Here is an 8,002-nt window from a genome sequence, read left to right as displayed (position 1 = left end):
GATATTGGACGATAATTATGGGTTTAATGAATTTGAGTTAATTATCAAAGAAGACAAATATATTCTTACTATAGAGTTTCGTTCTACAAGTGTATTTGTGTCGCGAATGAACTGAATTTAGAATAGGAAAGAAATTGAAAGGTGATATTACCTAAGCTAAGACGCACGGTGTTGACGCACTGGCAATGCGGGGGACTCGGAGCAACCTTGTCACTGCCTAACAGATTTTAGACCGAACTCGCGGAATCTGTACGGTTAAACTTTGATTCAAAAGGAACGAACGTCCGATCTCACTGGTAGTTGACTTCCGAGATGCAGCACGACGCGACACTATTCGTGATTACGACAGTACTAGCCCACGAGAGTAGAAATGTAAGGGCTTATATAGCCCTGCAATGACGGGTGGTACTTGTCAGTACCTTTCAAGTGAACATTCGTATTTTGTCAACGACCAGTTGGTCGTGCGTACGTTTGGGCCCTAAACTAACCTAAACAATTATGTAGATTTATCTAGGGAAAAACTCTGTTCGTTTATCTAGGACGGTTCCTGCCAGAGATGATATTGAACACCTGTTCGTCATCCGTAACATCTCCCCACCAAGAAGAAACATCGCGGTTCCCGTGATGCTTTCTCATCAGGAAGGAAACGTCCTAGATAGAATAGATTTTAAGAAAAAAAAGAAAAAAGTGGAGAGAAAAAAAAATAAACTGAAGAGAAAAAATTTTTAACGAGTGTAGTGTAGGTGTAAGTGTACTTATTGCTAGGTGGTGCTCAGGTAGAGACTGCTGTCGGTGGAGGTAGTCCTGCTCCTTAGAAGATCGTTATGCATGGTTTCCATTTGCTGCTATATTACGGATTCGGACTATATTTGTTATTAGTTCCGATAAATAGTCTCCATATGTCTTCAAAATTGTACCGGTTGGAAATGAGGTTGGCTCTCGAGCCTGTTTACCAAAAATTAATTCATATGGTGTGAAGTTGGTAGCTTCATGAACAGACGTATTATAAGAAAACATTGCAAACGGAATTAATAAATCCCAATCCTCGTAGTTCTCCATATAGTGTTTGAGGTATTCTGTAAGAACAATATGGCTTCGCTCCAATGATCCATTAGTTTGTGGTCGATATCCGGAGGTGGTGATTTGTTTAATCTTGAATATTTCTGACAGATTTGTCATAAGAGTTCCAATGAAGCTGGTTCCCTTATCCGTGAGTATGGCTCGAGGTGTCCCATATATTGCAATAAAATGCCGTGCAAAAGCATCTGCGATGGTAGTGGCTCGGATATTAGGTATCGCTACTGCAATACAATATTTGGTTAGATTGTCCTGCATGGTGAGAATGTATCGGTTCCCTCCAGGTGTAATTGGTAATGGTCCAACGGTATCTAATGAAATTTTTTCAAATGCGTCCAACGGTGTGTCGGTGATCAACATAGGTCGTCGAGTTTTCGTTCTGACTAATTTTTGCTCCTGACAACTTTTACATTTTCGGATGTAATCCTGAATTTCGTTGCGCATGTGCGGCCAATGAAATCTTGATCGAATGCGATTGTAGGTTTTTGTAACTCCTTTATGCCCTCCTATTAGGCTATCATGTGCTTCATGGATGATTTCTTGCCTGTCTTCTACGGAAGGTGTAGTAATAACACAGTTACATATTGTAATTTGATAAGTTGAATCTGTAAAGACTTCTTTTAATGCTTTGAAAAGTTCATCAGGCGATGATTTATGATGATCTCCGGTGGCGGATATTCGAAAAGATTTGCTCCTATTTTGTTCTAAAGCAGATTGAAGAGTTTTCAATCCATTAATTATATCCAATCTTTTTGGTTTATCATAGAAGTTATCAGAAATTACAATGCTAAAGGTTTTAAATAACCCATTGTTTGAAATTATGACCTGTCCCTTTTTCGGTCGTGCAGCTAAAAGTTCCTGCTTATTTATCAATCCTGTGTCCAGTAACAGTTTTCCTACGGGGGTTATTAGGTTGCGATCAGCTGATACGAAATGTACATAATGGTCTTCCTTTGCGGTAAGGGTGTTTGAAGAAATGCTAATCCTCTGTTTCGGTTCCGGCGGCGCTTCCAGGTCAGTTTCGGTAGAAGAACCATCGGTATCGGCGTCAACGAAAGGGTAAGGGTCGGCTGTGCGATCAGGTAGTTGCCGCGTCCTTGCTTTGCGTATTATATTGTTTGGAAATCGAATTACGTTGGGTTGCAAAATTCCACCTATTTCAGGAAATGGTACCTGCGGTATGTAGGGTACATCCTGCTGTAAATTGTTCCTATTCTCTATAACGGTGTTTTCCAGTGGCTCCTCAAACGAAATTAAATCACCAGATAAGGTCGTATTCTTATCCGTAGAAAAAATTTCTGTGGAGTTTGCTGCGGGCAAAAAATGGTGTGCGTTGTCCTGATCTTCGTCTGGCATCACTATCTCTTTAGATAAACTCGGAAGAGTTCTATTTATGTTAATAATTGGTGAGTGTTGAACCTTCCCCAGGGCGGGTTGTTCCGTCTCATCTGAACTGCTGCTTGTTTGTTGATATTTCGGCCGTTTTTCTCGGTCTCGATGTAGTTGTCTGACGCGTTGTCCTATTGAAACAGCGTCGACAGCTGTTTTCGGTATTTGGATTTTAAAATCGGGGTCTTTGACTTCCCTCGGGATGAGTGGTAAACAGGTGGAAGTAGGATTACGTGATAATGCATCAGGATTCTTATTTGTTTTTCCAGATTTATGGACAACCTGATAATCATATTCTAATAGTCGGAGCTTCCATTTCATGAGTCTTGATGTCGGATCTTTCACAGAATGCAGCCAAACTAATGGTCGATGATCTGTAACCAATGTGAATTTTGTTCCGTACACATACGGTTGGAAATATTTGACGGCGTATACCATTGCTAAACATTCTTTTTCCGTGGCTGAATAATTTCTCTCTGCTTTGTTGAGGCTGCGCGATGCATAAGCAATTGGCAGATCATTTCCTATTTCACCTTGACTAAGCACGGCTCCAACGGCATATTCGGAGGCGTCTGTTGTAACGACGAATGGTTTGCTAAAATCTGGATATTGTAAAATAGGCTCTCGACAGAGTTCTTCACGTAACTGCTTAAAACTGTTTTCCTGTTCTTCAGTCCATTTTAATTTTTTGCCCTTTCCTAGAAGGTCAATTAAAGATTTTGCTTTTGTAGTGAAATCTGGTACGAATCTTCGGTAATATCCTACTAAACCCAAAAACTGTTGTATATTTTTCTGTGAGGTAGGCGTTGGGAAATCCTTGACAGCCTTTAATTTTCGGGGATCAGGTTTTACTCCCTGTCTTGAAATAATATGTCCAAGGTATGCAACTTCTTTTCGTAAGAATTCGCATTTATTGGTTTGAGGAGTTAAACCATGTTCTCGCAAACGGTTTAATAATTTCCTGACTTTAATGTTGTGTTCGTGTAATGACGCAGCGTAAACCACGATATCATCCAGGTAAATGAAAACGTCCGTTTCCTGGAGTCCAGTTAATACCTGATCCATGAGGCGTTGAAAAGTAGGTGGTGCATTTTTCAAACCAAACGGCATTCGTGAAAATTCATAATGTCCATTAGGGGTGGTGAAAGCTGTCTTCTGTCTGCCTTTCGGATCCATTTCTATTTGGTGAAACCCACTGGCGAGATCGAAAACGGAGAAGTATTTGGCTCCTCCGAGACGATCCAATATTTCCGTAATTTGAGGCAGTGGATATTTATCGGAAATGGTCTTCTCGTTAAGCGCACGAAAATCTATTACCATGCGCCAACGTTTGTTTCCTTGCGCATCTGGTTTTTTGGGTACAATCCACAAGGGTGAATTGTACGGAGATTTCGACGGAGTAATAATACCATCGGATAATAAGCCATTGATTTGCTTTTTTATTTCCTCTTGGTGTACAGGAGGGTAGCGATACTGTCTCGTGTTAATCGGAATCTCATCAGTTGTATGTAAGGAGTGCTTGAAATCAGATGCCTTCCCTAATTTATCTCCGGGGAGATAAAATCGATCGGGAAATTCCTTTATCAATGCGGTGATGCTACACCGTTCTTCTTTGTTCAGGTGACTCAAATTTAGCGTTTCGGAGATTCCCTGTATCCTATCTTCTCTAGTTTTGATATTACAATGTTGACGTACCTCTGAATAAATATCTTCATCTGATGTGCTCAAAATGTCGTAAGGTTCCACGATTTGTGGCTCTATTTCTACGTCTATGGCTTCCTCGCTAGTGTTGGTTGCCATAACATGACATTTTCCTCCGTCGTTCAGGACGGCGGCTTCTCCTATGTAGAGTTGTTTGTGCGTTTTTATGCGTGGTAAATAGCCTTCTTTTATCCTTGGATTAGCTATTCTTATGGCAATCTGTTGAGATGTTCGGGCATCGATGCGATGTTTGGTCCGTACATCTGAGAACTGCTGGTAATTTGAAAATCGAATAGGCCTGATGGGCTTATTTTTTAATACCAGTGTCCCATGGTAATAAGAAATTTCTGCTTCTTCCTGTTTTAAAAATGGGCTTCCTATAAGTCCATCTGCTTCTATTGCAAGGCGCTTCACTACGTAGAAAAACGCAGGAGCTTCGTGTATGTGAAGTATCGTAGTTCCTAGAGTGCGAATTGGATTTGTAGTAAGACCAGTTATTTCAATTTCTTCGCGTGAAACAATTTCTGCTCCTTCTCCTAAAACGTCAAGAACGACTAAATTTACGGATGCTCCACCATCAATTAGAAATTCTCCCGTGCCTGATTCCAGTTCTGGGATTTTGATTTTGATTCGTGGTGCTGGAGCTTCCTTGATGAGGGTTTTTCCTCGAAGCGGACAGTTCTTTGGCGAACTTCTTTGTTTTCGCTCATCGTGTCGCCTGTACGGTGAGCGCGATCGAAGTTTAAAGATTTGTTCGATTCCACGGACGAATCTCGCGAATCTCTTTGGAATCGCGGACTACGCGGTCGATTCTTGCAGAATTTTCCATCGTGTCCGGATGTTCCGCAATGCCAACAATACGATTTTGACATGCGATTCCTATCGGAATTTTTTAAAATTGTATACCGTTTCTCTCCGTCTCTCACAATTGACGAATCCGAACGATTGGAGGGGGAACCGGAGGGGCTCCTGTGACGCAAGGTCCAGGCAGACGCTCGTCCTTCTCTTTCCTCCTCAAAACCAGATGGTCTCGTGCGTTGATCCCTGTGTCGGTCATATTTGCTTGGAGATAAGGGATATGGCACTTCACGATCGCGGTAGCGAGAGTCCTGGTCATATGAATCTCGGCGGGACCACCTTGATGGTGATTCACTCCGAGGCGACTGTCGTCGATTCCTTAATCGTTTATCTATCTGTAGCACGGCGTCGTAAGCATCCTCCAGATTTTTTATATCCTTCAAGATAGCCGACACCTTCAGGGAAATCCGATCCGGTAATCCATCGATGAAGTTTTCAATGACGTCCTTTTCCATCAATTTGATAAATTCTTCAGCATGTGCCTCGTATTTTTCCCTCATGGCTCCGCGCGTACAGTAGACCAAGTGGCTTGTCCTATCGATGTATTGTCGTAGGCTTTCTCCTTCGCGAATATGTAGTTTCGCGATTTCCACTTGATAATATGATAGGCTCTTGCCGGGAGCGAACCGTTTCTTCAAATGTTGAATTAACGCTTTTACGGTAGTAAACTTGTGCTCTAATGTGCATCTACGTGCTGGCCCGACGAGCTTAGTAAGAACAATTGCCAGATACTCGGTTTCCGTACCCTCCGGAATCAAAGTTAACCCGTCCTCTAAAGTTTGCGCGAAACGAATCAAAGAGGGGTCTTCCCCGTTAAAGGTCGGAATTGTCGAAGTAATATTCTGTAAGCATGTCTTTTGCGTCAACAGCGACATAGAATTTGCAAGTGAAACCGTCAAGTTCATTATGTCAACGGAAGAAGTATTTGCAGCTGAATTCGGCATTTTTAAAGAATGTAACTAGAGAAAACTAGTATATTACCGAAACCTTTCAACTAGGAAAACTAGTATATCGAAACCTTTTAACTAGGAAAACTAGTATATCATTGGTATAAAAGCGTGACTAGCGAAAACTAGTATATTGCTAATAATATTGAGACGTAACTAGGAAAACTAGTATATTGTCAATACTCAGCTACGAGTAATTTAACGTAGTAAACCCAAAATTAAAGTGATCCTAAAATAATTGAACAGATCCCAGCGCTGTCACCAGTTCTGTTACGAGCCAGGGCCGCGAGCAGCACGAGTGACCGGCGAAGGGTTATTACCCTAGGAATATGATATAAATTTGTTAGTTAAGGAACGAGGACGAACCCAATGCGAAATTGGGGAGCCGCTAGGATTATTGACAGCGAGGACGAACCTGACGCGAAGTCAGGGAGCCTCTAGGAATAGAGTCAAACGCAGACGAACCCGATGCAAAACCGGGGAGCTGCTAGGAGGTTGTATAATAGCACAGACGAACCTGATGCGAAATCAGGGAGCTGTTAGGATGCGGACGAACCCAATGCAAAGCTGGGGAGCCGCTAGGTTGGATAAATCTCTGTTCTGACAATTGGAATGTCGCGAAAGAACCTAATGGTTAATCAGGGAATTGCTAGGATAATTAGTAAGCCTCGTAACTAGTATAATTTAATTGATACAATCCGAGCGGTAAGATTGTATCATGTGGGGACGTTCAATTACTTGGTTAGGATATTGGACGATAATTATGGGTTTAATGAATTTGAGTTAATTATCAAAGAAGACAAATATATTCTTACTATAGAGTTTCGTTCTACAAGTGTATTTGTGTCGCGAATGAACTGAATTTAGAATAGGAAAGAAATTGAAAGGTGATATTACCTAAGCTAAGACGCACGGTGTTGACGCACTGGCAATGCGGGGGACTCGGAGCAACCTTGTCACTGCCTAACAGATTTTAGACCGAACTCGCGGAATCTGTACGGTTAAACTTTGATTCAAAAGGAACGAACGTCCGATCTCACTGGTAGTTGACTTCCGAGATGCAGCACGACGCGACACTATTCGTGATTACGACAGTACTAGCCCACGAGAGTAGAAATGTAAGGGCTTATATAGCCCTGCAATGACGGGTGGTACTTGTCAGTACCCTTCAAGTGAACATTCGTATTTTGTCAACGACCAGTTGGTCGTGCGTACGTTTGGGCCCTAAACTAACCTAAACAATTATGTAGATTTATCTAGGGAAAAACTCTGTTCGTTTATCTAGGACGGTTCCTGCCAGAGATGATATTGAACACCTGTTCGTCATCCGTAACAGTTCTATGCAAATACTCAAACGATTACGTAAATCGATGTATGTATTAAAATATAAAAAGAAATTTTTGAATGACATATACATTTATTTGGTCCAAGTAAACGTTTTATCGATTCAGCAAGAGTCAATAACCTATGTTATAGTCTGAACTAAACATGCTATTGAATAAATCGGAAAAGCTATTCAGTAAAAAAAAAAAAATATGGGAGTGCTTGCAGATCGTTGCCCACTCGATTGATGCGTGTCGAGTTTTTGAGAAGCGCGCGTTTTTAGCTCGAACTGTAAACACACATCATGGCGAGCTAGTGGTCGCGCTCGTGCCTATCGAGCCGTAGATGCTGCTGTCCTAGCATGGCCGCTCGAAGAGGACGTGGATTCGGTCGCTGATCCTCCGTGAGTCCGTCGTGATCTGCTGACGTCGGTCGTCTGCGACAGATCGACGGATCGCCACACTAGGAGAGGGATTACGTATCTCGGCCGGTTTGCAGTAGAATCTTGTAACGGGCTGATTGCCATTGTATCGTAGGATGCTGTGTATTAATACTATCAGTATATCGATAAGACGATATGTATCAGTTAGTCACCGATTCCCGTCTAAGGGTCAACTTTGGAAACCTTTGCCCGATGACTGTAATCTCCTCTCCGCCAAGCCCAGCGGACCTGGGACCTTCCCAGGTCAATAAGGAACGCTATATAA

Source organism: Lasioglossum baleicum, chromosome 5 (genome assembly GCF_051020765.1).
Source record: "Lasioglossum baleicum chromosome 5, iyLasBale1, whole genome shotgun sequence".
Taxonomy (NCBI): Eukaryota; Metazoa; Arthropoda; class Insecta; order Hymenoptera; family Halictidae; genus Lasioglossum; species Lasioglossum baleicum.
The sequence above is the reverse complement of the archived record's forward strand: the minus strand, read 5'-3'. Positions refer to the sequence as shown.